Consider the following 23,351-nt stretch of genomic DNA (forward strand, 5'->3'; position numbering starts at 1 on the left):
GTGTTTTCAGTTAGAAGCAATTGGTTTTTCACACCTGCAGTGAGCTCACTTTTCAGGATGATCCAAATAGGGATTTAGAGATTTCATTAATTTGGGGGTTAATAAAAGATGCCTGATGTCAGTGCCATGAACTTCAGTGATTTTTTAATCTGGCACTTGGGCAGAAGTCAGTGCCACCATTCTTATTGATTTAATAGTCAGATGTCGCCTTGCAATTATTTATAGGAATACGGTCTTTTTCCAAAGAGAGAAGGATTTATACACATATCCACCTTGACCTCAGCTTAACCATTTACCATAATTTTCAAGCTGCAAGACAGTGGTGGTGTTCTGAGAGGTTTTTACATATTGAACAATCACAGAGAAGGTGTCTGAGTTTTTATCCAATTGAAATCAATACATCTTGTCTAGTTTTCGTCACTTGCTAGTATTTAATTATCTACAAGCAAGTCAAATTGATTACACAATATAAGAACGTTACAGCTTTGAAGCAAAATGACTGAGCCTTTAGATTTGACTAGGATATCTATCAATGCTGGTGGCAAAATATAATTAACACAATTTATTAATATTTTTGATTGGGAAGAACAACTTTTAATCACTTTGAAGGACTTTATACAGCTGTACCTTAGAATTAAAATCCATCATAAGAGTAAAAATCATTATTAGGGGTTTTTTTTTTAGATCTTCAGTCCCAGGTTCTTGGTTATCAAAGATACTTGTTCACATATCTATCTTCCTTATATTTTGGATTTAAAGAAAGCAGTCTTACAGTTTGGTCCCTTATTTCAACTTTTGTGATTATTGGTGGAGGAGGTTTTAAGCTTGGGTCAAAAATAGAGGAAAGTATCTGTAAATATGTGCCTAGGTAAAGGGTTGAATGAGCTCTTTTTGCAAACAAGAAATGTACAACTTGCATACAGTGTATGTACATGAAATCTCTAGGAGCCAATAGAAATCCTTCAGCTGACTAGAAAAAAAATGTAGATCTTGTCCCTAAGACGACATTCCACTGCTCTTAATTTGTATTTCTTTAGAATGAAAGTGAAAAAGAAGACTGTGTAGGGTAAAACCTGAACATATTGAGAGAGACAATAAAGGGCATCTAAAATGCCAGTGCAGCAAAAGGAAGGATATTCCAGAGGGGAACAGGATCTAAGGAAGGAAGGAAGAACAGGTCAGGTAACAGATGTTTTCCCTCAAGGATAGTGATGGAACAGACACCAGAGGGGCAAAAAAAAATAATCTGATGAACAGCAAAATCTCTCATTTCTTTTCTTTTTCATTCTACTCCAATGTCAGAACAATATGTCTAAAGAAGTGTGACAAGAACTGTCACCTTTTTTCATATTGAAACAGGACCTAAGAAAAGTTAATTTCAAATTTCCATGTAGGAAGAGAGTAAATGTTCCATTAATCAGATGCCTAGATACATCAAGGGAAGCTCCAGCACAGCCTAGTACTATGCATTTAGTTGAACCTCCTTCAAAGTGTGTGTTGCATGGGCCAACATTGATAGTCTTCTCCTTTCCATTGCTGCAAACAAGAAAAGCAGCAGCAAAGTGCTTTACTCCCTAGAATGCTCACTAAAGTAGGATATCAGTAGAATATTCATTAGAGATTTATCTACGTGTTTGTGTTGTGCAGGATAGTTGTGAATTTAATGTACTTTTGGTACTTGACTAGTTACATGCTTCTTCTCAGGTTTCCTGCACAGGCATCCTTATTGCAGTTCCTACCTAAGGTCAGGCTCTGCACTGACTTGCAAGAGAATTGGATAAATCCATTTAACATGAAATAACAGACTTTGACATTTGGCTGGCACAAAGGTTTTTTAAAAGGACGTTGCCGACACATCAGTCAGTTTCCATGTGATAAATACATTGTTTCCAATATTTGAAAAATCAGCAATTTATCAGAATAAAAGGTCATCACTGAGTCAGATGTATATGCATGACTGCATATGTCTTTTCCTGTCTTTTTTTTTTTGTTTCCTCCTGTTCATAACAGCAACTAGGTAATGCAACAGTAAGCTGGGAGCCAAATTTGCCCTTTGACACAGTGCTCTTGTTGGTTAGAAACCACTGGGAGCCATATGCTTCTGAAGTTAAAACGTGTTTCTTTATGTTTATACTGTTTTAATGTAGGCTATGATCCTGCAGTCATTTATGCAGTAAAAATTCCCATCAAATTCAACAGCGGCATGAGGATCAACAGTGGCAATTTTCTCTTAGTAGGGCTTCCAGCAAGAGGCTGCCTGCTGCTTCCCCTATTGCAGAATGCAGCCCCATGCTGCTCATGGGACTGAACAGCTGTGATCACATTACATCCACCCAGCGGTCTTTTCACTCACTGCCTATAAAATGACAATGGATCAATTTTAAACTGACCCTGTTGACTTTTAAAGCCCTTAGCGCAGAAGGAACTGGTTTTCTGTAAGCCTCCCCCATTCATTTGACTCTTGAGTCCTCTTAGTTGTCTACTACTCAGAGGTTGTTGGTTGGCAGAAATTCTGTTGTTGTAGCCCCAATGGTTTTGTAACTTGTTTCTTCTCAAACATCTCTTTGGTTTTTTTATTCTTCCATCTCTTTTAAAGTGTTGTGGGAATCCCAAATTATTCTTCCTTTCCTCTGCCTTCCAGAAGTGTGTTCAGTTTCAATTGCTTTTCTAAAAAGCAATAGAACTGTCCTGCCTCCTTAAAGCATTTCATAATGATTTTGCATAGTTTCACTTTTGCAATACAGAGTTGTACAATAATTCAGGTTGGAAGGGACTTCTGGAGTCTATTGGGTCTCCAAACAGGGATAGATTCAAAACTAGGTCAGGTTGCTCAGGGCTGTGTCCAGTTGAGTTTTGAGTATCTCCAAGGATGGAGATTACACAGCCTCTCCACGAAACCAGGTGATTGACTGCGCTCATTGGGAAAACTTTCTTCTTTATGTTTGATCAGAATTTTCCTTGCTGCAGCTGCGATTGTTCGCTCTTATCTTTTGACTGTGTATGTCTGAGAAGAGTCTGGCTTTTTCTTATCTACTCCCCTCTCTTTGATAACTGAGGACAGTAATGAGGTCCCCTGAAGCTTCCTCTTCTCCAGGCTGAGCAAACACCATCCTTCAGTCTGTCTTCATAGGGCATGTGCTTCTACCTCCTCATCATTTTAGTGGGCCACTGCTGAAATCACTCCAATTTGCAGATCTTTCTTATACTTGAAGATGCAAAACTGGACACAGCCTTCCAGACACCTTTTGAGTGCTGGGCAATAGGAATAATCACTGGACCTGCTCTCCATGCTATTATTAGTACTGCCCAGTATGTGGTCGGCATTCTTTGCCACATGAGTGCACTGGTTGCTCACATTCAACTTTTCTACCAGGACCGGGTTGTTTTCTGCAGAGCTACTGTCTAGTCAGTTGGTCCTCAGTCTGAGCTGATGCACCATGTTGTTCCATCTCAGGAGCAAAACTTATTTATCTCTGAACTTTGTGAGCTTTGTCAGCCTGTTTCCTCAGCCTGTCAAGGTGCCTTTGAACAGTAGCTCTGCCCTCTGACATATCACATACTACTATGATATCATTCATAAGCTTTGCTGAAGGTGCATTCCATCCCATTCTCCAGATTGTTGATGAAGGTGTTAAACAGTATTGGTCCCAATATATTTTTTTCAGGTTTCAAAGTGTTTCCTTAGATCTGGGAGCACCTTGGTAGGAGAAAAATAGTTTATTTATACTAATGATAATCTTGTAGCAGTATAAAGTATACTGAGTCTTACAAATGTTGAGATATCATGTTAAGATATGTGTTGGAAATGTCTCCACCAAAACTGAACATTAATGAGACGAGACCTACACTTTGGTAAATAATATATGTAGAATAGATAAAAAAAAGAAAGTTGTCTGCAGATTCCCATCTTAGGGACATACAATTGAGACGAAACTTTTCAGATTGGGCCCACTTTGCACTAGAATTTTATATTTACTTGGGGCTTAAAATGTGGTTGCTTAAAAATATATAGAAGGTGGCAATGGTTTGTATTACAGCCACAGATCTGTAATGCTTAGATTTGGAGATGGGAGCTTTGCTACTGTAAACTTATTAAAGAGATGTATTCTACTTTCTACTCATCAGATAGAGAGTATGATACTGATAAATGAGTAGTTTCTAGGTATGTTTGGGGGAAAGCAAAGAGAGCATGGGGTTTGTTCAGAGGTGCATAGGAAATGAAAGTTGTACCATTTGACCAAAATTTGATTGTCTGAGTCCCAGACTAACACTTTAACTTCAGCATAAGGCATTAGCTCAGTATCAATAGCAGACATCTAGGGAAGAATAAGGGAATCATCTTGTGATGCTTTCATTCTTCTATACTTTCCCAGCATCCTGTGACGTCTGGCTCAGGAAATCTTGGGCCAGTGTTTTAAAATTTTAATAATATCTTTTTGTGTTCAGTGATATCATTCATACATAAATGAATGAGTTGGTTTCCAAGAACCTTGGCACAGGCATCTCCAAAATCCTTGGTAAATGGCAAGGTAACTGGCAGTTGATTTTGAAGTGAGCTTCTTCATTGGAACAGCTTACCTGGTAGGTATGACTACAAAGTGTCTGTAATAATGTTAGGTACCTGACAATTCAATCCCACTGTCTCATGTCAAATGAAAATTAGTTTGGACAGATATTGACCTCTCTCTCTGTGCTGAATATCCTGTGTCTACTCAATCCAGTGTGTAGTGATGTGTCACTTAATCACAATCACAGCAAGTAATGAGCATTTTTTGTTGTTGTTTGTTTCTCTTTTTCCCATACAGTCTCATTCTTTTTTGCTGTCTTTTTAGTGGTCATTATGAGTTGAATTGATTCTGTTTGCCCAGAAGAAAATTTTCGTCTGGCAGAAGCATGAAAACCGTGGGTCAACAGTAGGGAGAATTATTTCCTAATAGCCTGGAAATTCATGTTGGCAGGAGAGAAAGGCAGCACCATGGAAAGGGTGTTGATGACCATTCTATAGTGTTTCTACCTTTATTTTGCCTTTTTGTTCTTGCCCTTGGTTCTTTGTTCAAAGGCAGTAGAAATGCTGCCTGTCATGAATCTGACACTGGGTGACTAGCTGAGTTCTCCAAAAGCAGAATGTTTTGGAATTGTAAGTGCAGGAAATGTAATTAGGTGCTTGGGGGGAAAAAAAAAAAAAAAAAAAAAAAAAAAGAAAGCTTGTGCTTTTTGTTTCAGCATCTTGAAAGTGAATTTCAATGCAGGAGATCAGGTTCTGAGGCTCTCACTTCACCATGGCTTCTAGACCCTTGGGCTCTCTGGCAAGAACTGAAGAAATCTTGAGGGTCCCTGACAATGCTCCATCAGAAATGAACCTACCTACTTGTATTTCTACCAAGTATTTAATGGCTAGGCATTTGCCAACAGGGAAGATGTTGTGGGTTCTTCTTTTTGTACAAATGGTGGTCACCCCATGTAAACACAGCAATATGTCCACAGACAAGGTCGTAGACCCGAATTATATTTTGCTTAACTAGCTGGTTCTTTTCTTTTTTAGAAGTTTAGAGCCACTGTGGTGGCTCAGGTGACTGATCTTAACACCATGAGTAAAGAACAGTCAAAGATTTTATAAAACAGTAAAGAGAATTTTTGCCATTGACAGAAATTTGTTCACATAAAGTATGCAGCAATTACTTGCAAAAAGCTTCTCGTGAGCAAAGTCAGGAATAGCTGGTAAACAGACTTTGAGGAGAAAATGCATTGTGGTCAAATGCTTGATTTGTATTGACAGATTTAGCTATATTTCACTCCAGTTTTCTAAGACCTAAGAAGGCTTCTTCTAATCTGTTTAACTCCTGATCACCTTATTGATGCTTCTAGGGCTAGAGTTCCAGACAGTACCAAGGAAATGGAAGCAGCACTGTGATGTGAAAGGTACATTTGCTCTCAGTAGGAACATTTCCTCCCATGGCTGCATTGCTTTGGGAGCCTGGGCAGGCTGAAAACGTGATTTGCGTTTTCTCTCTTGCTTGGGAGCGTGGGTGCCATTCTGTGTTGTGGCTAATACCACTGCTGAATAGCAGGGGAATGGTGTATCCCTCTGGAGAGGGAGCAGGTAATGGGTAGATGCCCACAGTTCTGATCAACTTGGAGGAATGGAGATATTTTGATGTAAGTTTAAATAGTCCTGATGTTCTGGACAAGTAAAATAGGTTTACCAGGCAATACAATGGGTCTCGGTGCTGGTCAGTACTATAAGGAGGCAAGTCCATAGCTTGTTCTTTTGGAGTAGATTGCCTATACATGACAAAGTAGTCATCTCTTGGATTCTTAATGGTTTGACCTGTTTGGTTGCTGTGGAAGTTTTGCCGGACCCTTTCGGCTACATATACATGTGTTAAAATTGGCTCTACAGGCACAACAGCAAAGCTTAGCATCTTTATGAACCTTTTTATTATTACTTGAGGGAAATAAATGGGTGTCTGTATTATGCATGAGCATGCTGTGGTACTGCATTACTCTGTCTTCCATCAATATGTCTTGTTCTCTTCCTTTATCGGCTAATGCTCATGATAATTCTAGGGGTACATCTTAAAGCTCAACCAAATGAATATCATAACCCGAACAGGTGGAAGAACATGATATTAGGCTGTTGAATATTCTAATACATGAAACAGCCAGCCCTATAGTTATGTTTTAACAACATAATCAAACCAGAGATATATCTGTGTAATAAAATTGTCTGTTGCTATAACCAATACACTTAGAATGATTACATGATTATAATGAAAATGCGATGGTTATTTGCTACATTAATTAGCTGTTGATTTAATGTTATACAAATGTGCTTCCTTTCAAGTAATCATATTTCTTGCTGACATTTCTGAATAGGACTACCAATTAGTTAAACATGGGTAAGTAGAGGTGCTGATTATGGGTAGGCTACAATAGAAGACAGTGGAATAGGGCTTCATAATTTTAAACTTTTAACATGTTACTATCCAAAGCATGTTATTGTTAACACATACTTTTGGTTGCGTTAACACCACCTTTTTAAAACAGCACGCATCTTTGATATCCACTACACAGCCAAAGTTGCTAAAGAAAGAGATGTTGCTTCTCTGTGCTGAACTTTTCTGTGAGAACCTATATTCCTGTATGTCCCAGCAAGTCCAGCTCCCACAGCCCCTGGAGAAATGTTTAGTGGTTTACCCACTCCATCTCAAGGTGAAATCAAGGGACGCTTTTAGTGTTTTGGAATTTATTGTAATGTCAAGATGTCTCTGTAAGTGTAGAAAATTTCTTTGACTTCATCAAAAGATAAATAATATAATCAAAATGTAAAAATTTATACAGTTAAACTATCTTCTTAAGTCAAACTTTCTCCAAGCTGAGAAGACACAGCTTACCTTGTACTAATGGGGCCATTTCATAAATCATTCTCGTAACAAGGATGCTTGCAGAATCCCTCTGCCTCTTGCTTACCCATGCAAACCAAAGCCACATCCTAAACTGATGTCAGTGCCTGCTTTCAGTGGGGATTATTTTCAACAGCTTGTGCTTGACTTGCTCTATCTGAGGACTGGACCCATATGATTCCCATCTATAGTGATCATGCACTTACTTAGATAAAATTTATGAGTCTGAAAACTGACATGTTTAAACACATGTAAATACTTCACTGATTGAATTCCTTAAATAAAAAGTACATTCCTTGATCAAAGTGTTTTTTCCTACTGATTGTACAACAGTCTGAGCTATAAACTGGAGCTGACTGGGAGATTAACAATATGTGGTGTTTGCTCTAGACATTTTTTCAAAAAAATCTTTTCATGATGTGCCATCTCTTGTAATGTTTTCCTTAATATAGCTTGCTATTTTCTTGGCTGCTTCCCTCTTAGTTATATTGAAAGAACATACAATATTTCTTGTAGGACTCTCTCCTACATGCAGATACAGTTTTTCTGCTGGTTTTGTATGTGTAAAACATTTCCCTAATCAATAAGCCATCAGTGCAATTAAACTGCAACTTAATGTGTTTAGAACTCTGCATGTGGGTCTTCTACATTTACAAAAGTATAATTAGCCAGGAAATTTTGGAGTGGTATTAGGAGTTAAAATCAGCCAAGTGTATTCTGTTTGTTTGAGCAGCAACAAGCCAATTCAGTCAATCCTGCCTACTGACAAGCTGCTTCACAAAAACCTATGCAAAATGTAGTAAAAACATCATTTTTTTTTCCCTTGGATAATGGTTAAAAATATAAAAATTGTGTATCAGAGACTGATATAAGCCCTTCTGGCTTCTGCAAATCTGTAATGGTCTGTATTTAAAAATTCATTTGGTACCAGAACTCCTCATCTTGCACATGCAAAATTTCCATGATTTTCATATCTGGATTCAAATTTTTGCAAGCATAAATCTAATACTCATACACAAAGGTGATACAATGAATTCTAGGAAACAGAAAAAATACATTAAAAAGCTATGATCCAAAATACAGATTGGTACCAGATTTTCTTCATTGTTTTATTAGTTCAAACAATGATTTCCTCTGAAGGACTGACTGGTGAATAAAGATATACTCACACGTGAACTTCAGGCCATAGAAAACTTCATTCCAAACTCTTTGCCTTGGATTTTGTACTTGGCAGACAGAGCTGAAACCATCAGAAAGGAAGGAGGTGGATAGATAGTGAATTATGACTTTAAATGCTCTGTTTTGCAAGGCACCAGTGGAAGACTAGAGCCACTGGCCCTTTCTCTGCCTTCTCTTTTCTCCTGCAGGACTTGCAGGTAGATGCCAAAAAGACCTACACAGATATGGACGGATTTTAATGAGCTGCTATTAGCCTGCTTAAACTTCCCTTCTGATAAATGGTGTCAGGCCTCAACTCCAGAAAATAATTCCTGTTATCTGTTGCTATCTTGGATAACACATATGCATCAGTTAAAATCTCAAGCCTCTGCTTCAGTAGGCACAAGCCCACATTTAAAACTAGGCACATGTTTAACTACTGTTCAGAACTGATTTTTTTTTTTAAGCAGGCTTTATTTTTTTAATGACACAAACACAAAGAACAACAGCAAGGGAGTGTTTGGGTTTTGGTTTTGGTTTTAATTTCTAACTTCTTTTATATTCCAGTAATCTAAATATTTTTAGACAAGCGGTTTGGCCATACCCATGGTGCCAGGGACTTTAAGCTTTTCTAAGTCATTCCAGCTCTTTGTCCACAAGTTCTTCTCCCCCCTGCATGAACACAATTTATTATTCCCTTTGCTAATAATGAATTGCAAGTAAAATTATCTGTTCTGCTCTGAATTATTATGCTTTCTTCATAGCAAGCATAAATGTGAGTGGATGGCAAGAATCTGACCAGTCTTTTTCTAAATATTGAAATTGTCTTGCATGCTTGCACCATCAGTCAGCTTGAAAAAAAAACCAAACCAGCAGCACATCCAGTTGGAGTTAGTAGCCAGATTTCAGGTTCTTAATTATTTAAGACTTAACCATTTTTATTTTTCTTGTTGTATGGCATATATCAAACCAGTTTTCACACTGGCAAAGAGGAAAGCAGTGTCTCCTTTGGGAGGCATTTTTGCTCTACTTCTTGCTTTCTTGTTTCTGTAAAGTGCAAAATAAAACAGCCAAAGATATCGGTCATCCCTTGTGCTTTAGAGAACCTTACGTGAAGAATGGAAGGAGAAGGTGTTTGGTACCTGGTGAAAAGAATGGGATCTGTACTGAGGAGGAAGAGATAAGGAGGAAAAGAAGAAACCTTATGCTGACTTTTTATTAGAATCATAAGAGCACAGGTTAGTTCAGCTGGGAAGAGATCTCAGGAGGCCTCTAGTCCAACCTCCTGCTTGAAGCTGGGTCAGGTATAAAACCAGGTTGCCCAGGGCTTTATCCATTTTTTGAAAGCCATACCTGTTTGAAAACCTCCAAGAACTCTGGACTGCACAATCCCTCTCAACAGCCAATTTTATTGCTTTACTATCCTCATGGTGAAAATTTTTTTTCTTCTATCCAGTTGGATCCTCTCTCATTTGATTTGATATCTTTTGCCCCACATCCTCCTGCTGCACCACTGTGAAGAGCCTGACCTCCTCTTGATGACCTCCTCACAGGTAGTAGAAGGCTACTATTAGATCCTCCCAAAGCCTTCACTTTCATAGGCTAAAAACCTCTCCCTGTGGGGCACTAGCTGTATTGGATCATCGTCCTTCCTGCGCTGGGGGCCCAAAACTGTAGTAGGACTGAGGCGGTCTATTGATCGCTTAGTGGAGGAGGATGATGGGCTGTGCTTCTGGTAATCCAGCCCTGGACACTGCTTGCCACCCTGGCTGCTGGGGTATGGTGCTGGCTCGTATTCCCTTTTGTATATGTATATCATAAAATCATAGACTGGTTTGGGTTGGAAGGGATCTTAAAGACCATCTAGTTCCAACCCCCCTGCCATGGGCAGGGACACACTCCACTAGACCAGATCATCTGGAAAGGAATGTTACTTGATTACTAAAACTTTATTGAGCTAACCAAGCTCCCGGTGGTAGGAGCTGGTTAACTACTTATATCTGCAGAACTACCTTAGCCTCACTCAGCAACAAAGTGCTCTGTTATTCTCTGTGTTGGTTTTGCGTGGCAAGGTTTTGGTAGCGGGGGGGCTACAGGGGTGGCTTCTGTGAGAAGCTGCTAGAAGCTTCCCCTGTGTCTGACAGAGCCAATGCCAGCCAGCTCCAAGACGGACCCGCCGCTGGCCAAGGCCAAGCCCATCAGCGCCTCTGTGATAACATATTTAAGAAAGAGAAAAACAGTTAGAGAGCGCTTTTGCAGCCAGAGAGGGGAGTGAGAAGATGTAAGAACATCTGCAGACACCAAGGTCAGTGAAGAAGGAGGGGGAGGAGGTGCTCCAGGCGCCGGAGCAAGATCCCCCTGCAGCCCGTGGTGAAGACCATGGTGAAGCAGGCTGTTCCCCTGCAGCCCATGGAGGGAGGATGAGGGGGTGTAGAGATTCCACCTGCAGCCCGTTGAGGACCCCACGCCGGAGCAGGTGGAGGCACCTGAAGGAGGCTGTGACCCCGTGGGAAGCCCGCGCTGGAGCAAGCTCCTGGCAGGACCTGTGGATCCGTGGAGAGAGGAGCCCACGCCAGAGCAGGTTTGCTGACAGGACTTGTGACCCCGTGGGGGACCCACGCTGGAGCAGTTTGCTCCTGAAGGTCTGCACCCCGTGGAGGAGACTCACGTTGGAGAAGGCTGTGAAGGACTGTCTCCCGTGAGAGGGACTCCATGCTGGAGCGGGGGAACGATGAGAGGAGTCCTCCCCCTGAGGATGAAGAAGCGGCAGAAACACCGCGTGAGGAACTGACCGTAACCCCCACTCCCCGTCCCCCTGTGCCACTGGGCGGGGCGGAGGTTGAAGCCGGGAGTGAAGTTGAGCCCGGGAAGATGGGAGGGGTGGGGGGAGGTGTTTTAAGATTTGGTTTTATTTCTCATTCCTCTACTCTGTTTTGCTTAGTAATAAATAAGATGAATTCCCTCTCTAAGTTCGGTCTGTTTTGCTCGCGATGATAATTAGAGAATGACCTCTCCCTGTCCTTATCTCGACCCGTAAGTTTTTTTTTTTTTTCATTGTACCTTTTCTCCCCTGTCTAATGAAAGAGGGGAGTGATAGAGCGGCTCTGGTGGGCACCTGGCCCTCAGCCAGGGTCAACCCACCACATTCTTCTAGGCAACTTGCCTGACCCTGGAATGTGTAAAGGCTGTGAAGTTTGGTCCGTCATATATTTGGGAATTTTAAGTGTTCTGTGCTCACTTTTTCCTAGATGTGATACCTGCTAATCCCCGATGACAGTGACCAGCTATTTTGAGCATGGAGTTGATGCATTATTGATTAATCCAGCTTAGACTGCACTTAAAGTGGTTGCACTTTAATTACATTTGGTATCTAGAAATAATAGCTTAGCATTTCAGAGGCTTCTTGGAAGAGATGAGGTTTTGTGTACTGCAGAATGTTTCTTCTGATGGCATTTTTGTCTTAGCAGAAAGAAAGTGTATCTTTTAATGGAGTATTCTTTTAATCTGGTTGCTTTTATATTGCAATAATTTATCAGTAGTAAGCCTCTTTTTCCCTTTGGATGTCTTATTTTAGCAGTACAATTTGTTACTTCCAAAGAAAATAATGCATCACTTGAAACCACTAAGCTCTAATCTCAAAATGAAGCTTCTTTATTGAACCTTTTCCTTTTGTGTGTTTATGTGTGTTTTTGGTGAGTTATTCCTGTTTTATTAATGTTGAATTCTTTTATAATAATTTATCTTAATAGTTTCTGTCTGTGCCCATTAGTATACTCTCTTGCTTTCTGATATTGAGAGCAAAGAGTAGATGATGTAGCTAAGTTTCATGCTTTAAAAAATATTAGAGGTCTCTGGGTAGCTTTCACATAAAAAAGTTTTACTTTCTTTTGTGGGTACTAGTAAGGACCTATTTAGCATCACGCTGATTGTGAAACATTTCAGATTCTACTACTGACAGAAGCAGGCTTTATCTAGTAATTTGAAGAAAGGAGATCTACGTTTTCACACATCCTCTATGTGATTTTTTGGGTGAATCACTTCTTAAACAAAATAATTATCAGTTAACGTCAACTCAGTTTAAAATGTAATCAGTTATTGCTTAAAAAACAGTTAAATGTGTTATCAACATCAGTAAGTGCTAGCAGTATGTTGCTTTAGCCTGAATTTCAGAGGTGCTGCCAAAGCAGACATCCAAAATATTCATGTTTTATGTGCATTTTGGATTTCATTAAAACATTTAGGGTACAAATGTTTACCATACATGTGTTTTTATTCGTGCTCTGATAGTGCATAAAATACCTGATGCATACTGTGGTACTTGTTGTGTTAGGTGGTGTCTGGGGAAGGTAGTCTTTTTCCTAGAAAATTTATTATCTAGGTTTAAGAGAAGAGACCACAGGTGGGCACAGATGTTTAAGGGAGCACAGTAGACCCAGTAGACGAGAGAGAACATGAGAAGTACCAGTACCAGTGTCCCTCTTGCTGAAAGAATATTTATTCCGGAGAGTGGCGGGGGTGGAACGCAACAAGAGGGACTTGTAATCAAATATCCATAAGTGGATATTCTGCTAATGGATATTTACTACAAGCTTTTTCTAGAGCAGAAATGGAACTATTTGAAAATACAGGAGAAAATGGTGAGGTTTGTGGCACAGAGACAAGAGTCAAAACTTTGGCAGTGGACAGGAAGTGTTAAGTAACAAGACCACAATGAGCCTTGAGAACAAAATACCCTTTTTGGTTCAGTCAAGACGGGGAAGAGCTATTCAGGGGCAATGAGTTGGTCAAAGTGCTGAAGGAGAAAACTGTTTCTTGCAGTAGAATTTGGAATAGTGGGGAGTGGGACAAGGGAGTCATGCCAAAGGCAGAGGAGAGCAGGCTAAGGAAGATGTGTTAATTAGAAACTTTGCCCCTGTGGACAGATAGAAACAGGCACGCCTTGGAATGTTATGGTAAGTTGTGTAAATGTACTTTAGTTCAAGCTCAGAGGGATTCCAAGCAGTGATTTATTTATTTGTTTGTTTGGTTTTTTGTTTATTCTTCAAAAGACTTCATGGAAATAAATGTTTGAAATTAAATAATACCAGTAATTTGTTTGGGACAAACCTAAGAGAAATAAATGCTTGCACTTGCCAACTTTTTATTATCTTAGCAGTCTTTATTTGGCACAAACTTAGTGAAATTGCAAGCAAGAGTGTCAATTTGGAGGATCTGGCATATGACTCTTAATAGCATAAATGCCTAAATATTACCACCCATGCAGTGAAAAGGCAAAGAGTTTAGCCTGTGGAAGTACTTCAGATTGTAGCTTTCTAAGAATAGCAAAGGATACCTATGTATCATGACTTAAAAGCAAACCTCTGTTTGGTTTCTCATTCAGAGTGAAATAATAGCATCTCTGTTGATCATAAAGGAATGACACTTTGTGGCAGATGTATAGGTTTTTTCTCTTCCTTTGTAATGTTGCTGAGCAATATCTAAGAATAACAATAAGCTTAATCCTCATGAGTATAATAAGGACAATAAAGCCGCAAATGATCTCAGTGTGTCCGTATGAAATCTGATGTGCTGAATAAAGTAGATATCACAAGAGTGTAAGTTTTTTCTTTCTCTGAAATCGATGGTCAATTAGCTTTGTCTGGGGAGCACATAGAAGCTCTATTCCTTTGCATAGCTTTTCAGATCTTGTAAAGCTTTACAAATATTCTGGAGTAATTTTCTTTCTATTTGCATGTGTTTCTTAAAGTATTTTTTGTCTCTGTGCATGCACACAGACATGTATCTAAGCAAAACAAGATTTTTGTTTGATTTTGCTTCATGCAGTCTGCTTAGTTGTAAAGTGTTTTTCAAGGCTGTGCTGTAAACCTTGCTGATTCTGCAGCGCACGCAGTCTTTTCTGGAATTGGAAGGCAATCAGAACCATCCTGAAGTTCTTTGGGGAATTTAGTTTGTACTGTGTGCATACAGCATCTCTCACAGTGGGATCCTGTGGGTGAACAGAGCTTCTTGTGTATCAAAAGAACGCAAATAATTAAACAACAACAATGACCAAGCGTGTCTGTGTACTACCAGTTCATGGTAAGAGGAAGTGAGATTTTGGGAAATGTTTTTTGGGTGGTTTTTTTAAGCTCAGTCCTTAGCTGTTAATCTTGTAGTCATATGTTAGCTGAAGCATGAAGGCAATGGAAACAGAGTTTTTGAAAAACTTACACTACAAAGTGCAATAATATAAAAGTTATGTTCATTATAATATTTTATTATTAACAATGTAATATAAAATATAAACGTAGGATTATTAGATGTTGTTAAGTGGAATTATTTTTATAAAAATTAACCTTGAAAGTCATGTTTAAAGAAACATGTAGACACAGAAATCTTATGACATCTGTACTGAAAATTGAAGGAATATTATAAACAAAGTAGCTTTTCTTACCTAGAATTTCTCTACCTGTAGAAGACCTCCACAAAAGGACGTTCATGCAAAGAAAGAAAGAAACAAAAAAGGCTGTGCCAAAAACCATTACAAGTCTGCTCACCATCTCCCCCTTTACTGCCAGCCTGCTGGCAATGAGAGGAATGACAGTCTGCTTCCATTTTGCAGCTTGACCTGTGGTTAAACAAAAAGAATGAATGATGTGGTTCAACATTGAATAAAGAAATATTGAATCGCTTATAAAATTGTTAGGACATTTAAGACATTTGAGTAATTTGTGGGAGTGGACGAAAAACGAGGATGAATGTGAGGAATTTACCATGTAATGTCTCAGTTGAAGAAGGTTTTTAGGTATGTATGTAGTTTTAGACAAATTGAAAACAATGGCTAAGTGTCAAGAGTTAAAGACATGCTTAAATACTCTCCTGAACCGAGGCGTAAGCACCCAATAAATCTGCAGTGATCTTGTAGTACAGATATGTCATGTCAACACTCCCTTGCTAACTTTAGTGAAGTGTTATGGGTACATCTGCTGCTTCCAGTGAAAAATAGACAGGATTTGAAGTGATAGCTGTTGCTGCAGGAGTTTTCTGTAATAGCTGCCAAATGGGAGGGAGGAGGGGAAGACAGCAGCAGAGGAAGCAGTAACCTTCCTGTTTCAAGTAAAGAAACAAATCAATCAGTAGCTCTATGCAGAGAATTGGAGAACCTGCCCAACATCTGTCAGATGAAAAACTGACACACTGCAGCAGAATCTGCTTTATAACCAACCATTGTGGGTGTTCTGCTTTCAGAGAGGTATTTAGAGAGCTTTATGAAGTTCTTTACGTGGTACAAAGGTGGGATATCAGCGGTAGTGCATCTCTACATAAATTTGAAGCAGTGCCTTAGCAATAAGTATAAGCAGAGCTTTATATCTTTCATATTCTTTTGTTAATATCTTGTGTCTGGATTACTACAAGCAATGTGACACTTTGATATAAGTGGACCTCTAACCAAAATGTACTGTGAGTACACTAAAAATGATGGTGGTTGTTTCAGCAGGACTAAATGGTTTAGAGAGAGATCTCAGTAGTGCGCAGAAATTGCCCAGCTCATGGTAACATGCAGAAACGCTCCTTTAACCTCAGGAGTTCCCTGGCAAGCGCAACACCCTGGAATGGGGTTGTCCACTTAGTGAATCCCACTGCTGCTGGTTTCTGCTGAGAGGGAGCTGTTTTGTTGTAAAGATAACTATTTTGATTTTGGCTAGTAGGAATGAAAAGATGAACAAAAATACTGCTAGGTCCTTTTAGAACAGAAAAATTTGAGAGCGCAAAGTAGGGACTCTTAGGTTCCTGCCTCTAACTGTAGGAACCTAACCAGAATGTGCTGAAGTCTCAGCAATCTTACTGTGGGGCGGTGGTCTAAACAGCATTGTAAGACAGGTGAGTGAATCACTGAGTGCTGATTCCCAGTTCTCGCCCTTTGCTTGTCAGCCTGATTGCAGCTTTCTAATGACTAGCAAGAGTTGAGCACCCAGAAGTGGCCAAGGCTACCCTGAGCTACACTGACTAGCAGCAATACATGTGATGAGCACTGGCTTAGTGGACAACGTCTACACATCTTGAGTGAAAGCCTGATTGATGGCTGCCCAGTCTCAACAAAACAAGGTTTTACCTAATAGTTTGGGCTAAGTAAAGGTATTTGCTTTCCTGAAGGTTTTGTGCAACAGGCTGTCACAATACCTTTATTTCTGTATTGCTATGAAGATACTGTTATGCAAGGGAATGGCAGAGTTTCAAAAGGTAGGGCAATATAAGAATTAAACCATAAGTTTGAAAATATGTATGCAATTTTTGCCCTTTTCAAAAACTTGTTTAAAAATCATGCATAATGAAAAAGACCCCAATAGATCTATAATGTGAATAAGCAGCAACACTATAAAATATTTTGTATCCATCACATTTTATTATCTTTGAATCACAAGCATTTAGAAAGAGCCCGTCTGCTTTTTATAGTGGACCAGTTACTGTTTCTGTCTCCTTCTACTAATACTCATAGGTAACTTACTTTGATAGCGTCTCTTGACAATTCATGCATCTACCTTTGTTTTAGGGGCATGCAGTGTTGAGTTGCAGCCAGATGGTCTAGACAGATGATAAAAAAGTATTAAATGATACACCAGAGCGCTTGTCTCCTGCTGCCCTGTCACATTGAACAAACACTTAATGAAATCTGAAATTGTAATAGCTAAAAATATGTACTGCAGTACGATGGACTTTCACACATCCCTCTGGGATTTCATTGTCTTTTAAATATGGCTTCTGCAGAAAAGTTGCCTTTTGGTGTCCATTTCTGGACAAATTCCTAGTGAGCTGGTGACAGTGAGCTGGGCAAAGAACATAATTATTAATTCTGTGTTAGGACTTTCATATCTCTTATTCTGGAAATTGCCCATAAAAAATTAGACTGTTCTTCAGTGTGGTTTGTTATTCACCAGAGAATATCTGCTGACATCCTTGTTGGATGGAATGCTTGCCAGCAGTTCATTTTGAGATCTTGCAATTCAAAATTTGAACCCTTTGATGAGACACAGGGTGAGTGTTAAGCTTCTGCCTTTGGCTTTAAGAGCACAGCCCTTAGAATCAGATTTCTAGTGTACAATTACAAGTTCGGTATTTACTTTCCTAGAACATTCTGTAATCATTCATACTTGCTGTACATTTGCTGGGATGTTTGCAGAAAGCAAGGTACAAAGGGTACAGACAAACATATCGTGAATGTCCGTAGAACTCTGAATAAATATTCATCAAATATATTCTGCACTTTTCTTTCTGCTCCTCGTGATATTAGATGTTACCAAAGCTAATATCAAAGCATCAGAGGTGTGACAAATCTTCAGAAATAGCACTGAAATCATGATAGGTAGAGTTAAAAAGTACACAGAGCAGAAAAGGCAGTAGGTTTTATCTTAAAAACCTTTGTAAGGTAAACGTCTTGGAATTCCATTTTCCTGCTTTGTGGGTATGAAATCTGACTTGATCCTGCTGGAACTTGAGCTGTGGCGGACAGCTTTGGCAGATCTCTAAATCTCTGATCAGATCTTACTGCTTACATCCCATCTGGTTTGTATTTGAGAAGAGACCATTTTCACAACAGCTAGCCTATTGTAATGTGATGTTGCAGAGTAACACAGAGGCCGTTGCAATTTCTCGGTTTTGTGGAATATATTTTTTTCAGCCATTAATAAAGCTTTCCAATTTTGATGAATTTGTAGAACACTTAGATTCACTAATGCAAGAGGGTTATAGGTTAAATCCATGTCTACTGTAAGATTTATTCACTCAATTACATTTTCCCCAAAAGGGTTTCATCACTGTACAAGGTAATGCATGAATGTACCCAGTCTTTTGTTTTAGCTTGAATACACTTTCAGGACTTTTGGATCCCAGCAGCAATAAATTCTAGACCATATTTTTCCTTGAAAGTTAATCAAGGGTAGAGGGCTTCCTTTTATGCAGCGGTGAGTATGTAACAAAACATGTGCCCCTACACGTGCATACACTGATAGGAATTGCATCAGTGTTGTCACAACTATAGTTCTGCTGCAATGACTGCAAATTTACCAGTAATAACAAGAAGAATAATTAACCCCTCCCCTCAACAACAACCAAATTTAAGAAATCTTGTACTGAGGAGCAAAATTTTTGTTGGTGCATAAGCACGGACAGTATTGTGAAGTTAGCCAAGTCTGAATTTGGCAATTTCTGCGTTTCTACATGTAATCGAGAAGAATGAGTTTTCCCACTTTTCTAGCTCGACACACGTAGGTGTCAACTGGAGTGCCGAAAGCTACAATGCAGATTTCAGTTGTCAGCTGCAACATGTTACTTCCTTTTGTTTTATTAAGGTCCTTGATACCTGGAATTAGAAACAGGAATTTTGCAAATGTTCTTAACTGTTGATTATCCCATTTAACCCTTCAAAGAAGTCAAACATGATGAGGTTTTTCCATACTGTTATTCCTGGCTTTATTATGTAAAAAATCTTGAACTTAAAAAGTCAAATTTATCACTGTTTTGAAGGTGTTATCTGTGGGTCTCTTCCCACAAGATGCTGAGTATCTTGTTTCAGCTGAGCAGGGTATCTCATCCTGTGCATGGCAATATCCTATGCGTGTTAGTAGTCCTCTGTTCATTTTGACAATCTTTCCCTGACCTGATTTTTTTTTTCCTGGCTTTGCTATGCATGATAGCATGTGTGGGAAGTCAGGAACAGGTTCATAAGTATTGCTCCTTACTCATTGTAATTGGCTTTAGTGAGGTTGCAGTGGTTCACAGCAATTTGCTATTCTGAATGTTTCCCAGAATATATGGGACATAGGTGTGTATTCCCACATATGGACCGACCATCTCCCATCTGGATTTCCTGGCCTCCTGGGTCAGGTTTCTATCTCTTAGGAGCTAGATAGTGAGAAAAAGAGAAATCCAAGGCAGCTACTACATTTTCTGGCTCAGGTTTTCTGCCTAGCAGCTCTACAAGATGAGAATGCAATGTAGAAGAATTATAGGAAATTATGGTTATTGGTATATTTTTTAGTTACTTTTGATTTCATGACATTTGCTGCTGCCAGGAAGCACAAATTGCGAAAAAGAAAGGTTACTTAACATGCATCCTCTGGGGTGAACTTTCTAATCAATAGCAGCTTTAATTTATATCAGAATTAACTAGTGGGGCACTTTAACAGCATTACTTTCAGTTTGTAATTTCCACGTCCATTTTGTTTTGAACAGAATGATCCTTAGACAATATGGGAAGGATTGCAGCAAGTTACAAAATATTTCTCTTAGCTCCCTCTCACATATGCAGTGGCCTGAGTTAGATTAATATTTTCTGTTCAATTAGCAAAGCAATGGCATTTATATGGAGGTTTTGTGATGCTATAAGTTTCAAGTTGCTTTAAGTTCCCTCTAAGCTACTTTCATTTTATGATTCTAAAAACGCCACTCGTGAGCTCCTTAAAATGCTTTTGTTGTTCCTTGTTCCCTAATGTCTTTGTCGTAGATTGCAACAGGTTCTCTTTTAAGGCAAGGCAAGAGTATCCCTCAGCAGTCATTTATGCCTTGTTGCATCCATCATGTGTAGAACAGTTTCTCCCTCAACTGCCAGGAGCACTGGAAGCACAGTTGTCAGGATTTAAAGTGAATGAAGAGCGACTTGACAGGCAGAAATTATGTTTCCCATATGAGCAAACATCCATTCATAATTTCTGGGAAATCTTGGGGCTGTTCAAGCCAAAACAGGAATGTGGCTCAGTGCGAACAGTGTGCAGCAACTGCATGCTGACACCGAGAATCCTTTGGTTGGCTCAGCAAACAAGCAGAAAAGCCTTTCACGCTTGAGCAATTCTGTAATTACGGTCACCAGGATGGTTTCGCTAACATTCATGGTGTCGTGTTATTTTTAACTCACAAGTGATTCAGATAGTCCACTGATTTAGCAAAGTACGAGGGTGCTGCAAGTTTCAAGAACTCATGTGCCAAGGATTACTGGCTCTGCTCTTCATAGTGTTGTCACTGCCCTTCGCACTAATAGGAGGTTTTTGTGGTTTTGTGTAAAGTGCTTCAATGTTCTTCCTTTGCATGGAACTGTCGTGGTTTAACCCCAACCGGCAGCTGAGCACCACGCAGCCACTCGCTCACTCCCCCGCAGCGGGATGGGGGAGAGAATCAGAAGAGTGAAAGTGAGAAAACTCATGGGTTGAGATAAAGACAGTTTAACAGGTAAAGCAAAAGCCGTGCATGCAAGCAAAGCAAAACGAGGAATTCATTCACCACTTCCCATGGGCAGGCAGGTGTTCAGCCATCTCTAGGAAAGCAGGGCTCCATCACACCTAACGGTGACTTGGGAAGACGCCGTCACTCCAAACACCCCCCTCCTTCTTTCTTCTTCCTCCAGCTGTATATGCTGAGCATGACGTCATACGGTATGGAATATCCCTTTGGCCAGTTGGGGTCAGCTGTCCTGGCTGTGTCCCCTCCCAGCTCCTTGTACACCCCCAGCCTACTCGCTGGTAGGGTGGTGTGAGGAGCAGCAAAGGCCTTGGCTCTGTGTAAGCACTGCTCAGCAGTAACGAAAACATCCCTGGGTTATCAACACTGTTTCCAGCACAAATCCAAACCGTGGCCCCATGCTAGTTACGATGAAGAAAATTAACTCTACCCCAGACAAAACCAGCACAAAAGCAAAATCAGAGCTATGCTGCTGAGGTGGGCCGTCACACGCTATGGAAAACAAATGGCAAATAAACAATGGCCAGCAGTCTTCCAGACTTCACTCTTGTGGCTTTCACCTGAGCAAGGGGAAGTACAAGCTGCTGTTGCCGATTTGTCTAATTTGCCTGGGATACCTATGCCATGTAAAGTAAAATGCTGTTGAAATGCATGAATAGATTTACGGAAGCCCTCTGAATTTTGAAAGCAGACCGAGGTGATTTCAGATTAACATCTTCATCTAAAACCATTTCCAGACAAAAGCATAGTGCTTGAAAAGCAACTCTTGATGAAATAAGGCCTATTTATGTATGAGTGTTTGCAGAGTCCCTGTCACCATAGTAACCAAGGCCCAGATTCACAAAATCATCTAATTCCTGCTTAAGCACCTGAGTACCTCTGAGGTTCTGGGCCTAAGGATTTCCCAAGTAAATGTGAACTTACAGTACAGACCTTTTATGAATTGCAAGAAATTATCCCTTCTTCATCTTTCATTTTTTCTTTTCCTTGAGCAAGAAAGCTCTAGCTATAGGTATACTGATTTTTTGTAGTCAACCCATCAGTTATACTGTGGAAATACGTTGAAGAGGTGGATCTAAAAGGTTGTAATGGAAATGGCCAGTTTCTGAGCTTCTGGATGTGTGAGATCAGAGTACTTCTTCACTGGTATGGGTCCGTTTTATGTAGCTGAGTCCTTTTGACATGAAAGCATTTTGGTTTTGTCCGACTCCTTTTACCGTGTATTTTGTAAATTTCCCAGAGGAACAGGTTAATATTGAAGAGTCAGCAATATATATGTGATAGCTATTTTTGTTTGCAGTTCATGTGTTTCAAGATTAGGATCGAGGCTTTGTTTCAGAGCAGGAACTGGAAAAGGACCCATCAGATGGATCTCAGCATTGGGAAGATGTCTGCCGAGTGGCACATCCTACCGAGGAGGCAGCTGTACTCCTCACAGGCTGTAGTTTCTGGCGTATCCGTTGTCCAATAACCGTAAATAACAGTGACTGAGTCTAGATGTGTACAACGTGTGAGTCCTTAACCTTCAGAAGGGAGATGGTGGAAGATTTCTGGCCATGTGGGAGTGTTTTGGACTGGCACACCTTGTCACAACTGCTGTGCTTTGATCCCCAGCACGCCTCAGGAATGGACTGGTGTGGAGCTGGTGTAGAGAAGCCCCAGGACACAGGAGCTGCACAGGCTCATCGACACAGCTGCTTTCCTACTCTCCAGCTCTCAAAACTACCTTAGTAGTACCAAAGTAAAAATGCAAAGACTAAATAAGTAATGGAAGACTCAATAAGTAATGAGCATATGTCTGTGTTTTACTCGTGCGCCACAGAATAAGCTGAACTGTTGCTGGATGGTATGAGAAATGCTGGGTTATGCTTTTGAAGCTATGCTTAGTTACTTGCACTTTACAATCAAAAACACCAGGCAATGTGCAAATAGGTCAAACTTACTTGGTTTTGGTGGCAAATCCATTTTGTAAATGGGTCATAGAGAGTTACTGTTTGTCACACATCCATTCTTCTATTTTCTGGCACCAACAGGGAAAAGAGATTGACTAGGGTCACACTGTCTGAAGTACGTGACATACTGTTTGAAAAAAAAAATTTGCTGTAGTTTTTTAACTGGTTGCAAAACCACTACAAAAAAAAAATCCCTATGATAGCTGGAGAGATCACAAAAGTACACAGTTTAAAGGCTAAAGCTGATCTAGAAACAAATTCCATTAAAGAAAAGCTAAGCAAAGAATAATGTTAAAAAGAGATTGGAAGCAATGGTATATTATTAAAAAAAAGTCTAGTTTATGAGGGGTTTTTAGCCTCATAATATTTAATATTAATAATATTTAATTTTTTAATTTATCAGAAAAAGAATATTTAATTTCTTATCTGAGGTTACTTAAAAGGTTAAGCACTGTAAAAGCTTGAGAATGTGGAACCATCAGAAAACCTAAGTATGCTTTTTTTTCCCCTTTTTATATTTTTTTTCTGAAACAACCTTTACAAGTTTATATTTGTTATACTGCTGGAAAATAGCCAAGTGTCATGCTCCACTTTCCAAGAATCAGAAAACAAAGTGAAGTAACTTCTGACC

At 39.7% G+C, this 23,351-nt stretch overlaps 1 protein-coding gene across 3 annotated transcripts in view; it reads left to right on the forward strand.

Annotated features, from left to right (window-relative positions):
• Positions 1 to 23,351, forward strand: part of MOCOS (molybdenum cofactor sulfurase) — a 235,268-nt gene that overhangs the window by 56,936 nt on the left and 154,981 nt on the right. Inside the window, exon 4 of one of the 3 annotated variants that reach the window (XM_075744685.1) lies at positions 5,866 to 5,919. The exons of the other annotated variants lie outside the window; for them this stretch is intronic. The gene's annotated coding sequence lies outside the window, so the exon portion shown is untranslated. The remainder of the gene's footprint in view (positions 1 to 5,865; positions 5,920 to 23,351) is intronic. 3 annotated transcript variants of the gene reach the window in all.

The sequence above is a fragment of the Balearica regulorum genome, chromosome 2 (assembly GCF_011004875.1).
Source record: "Balearica regulorum gibbericeps isolate bBalReg1 chromosome 2, bBalReg1.pri, whole genome shotgun sequence".
NCBI classification, from domain to species: domain Eukaryota; kingdom Metazoa; phylum Chordata; class Aves; order Gruiformes; family Gruidae; genus Balearica; species Balearica regulorum.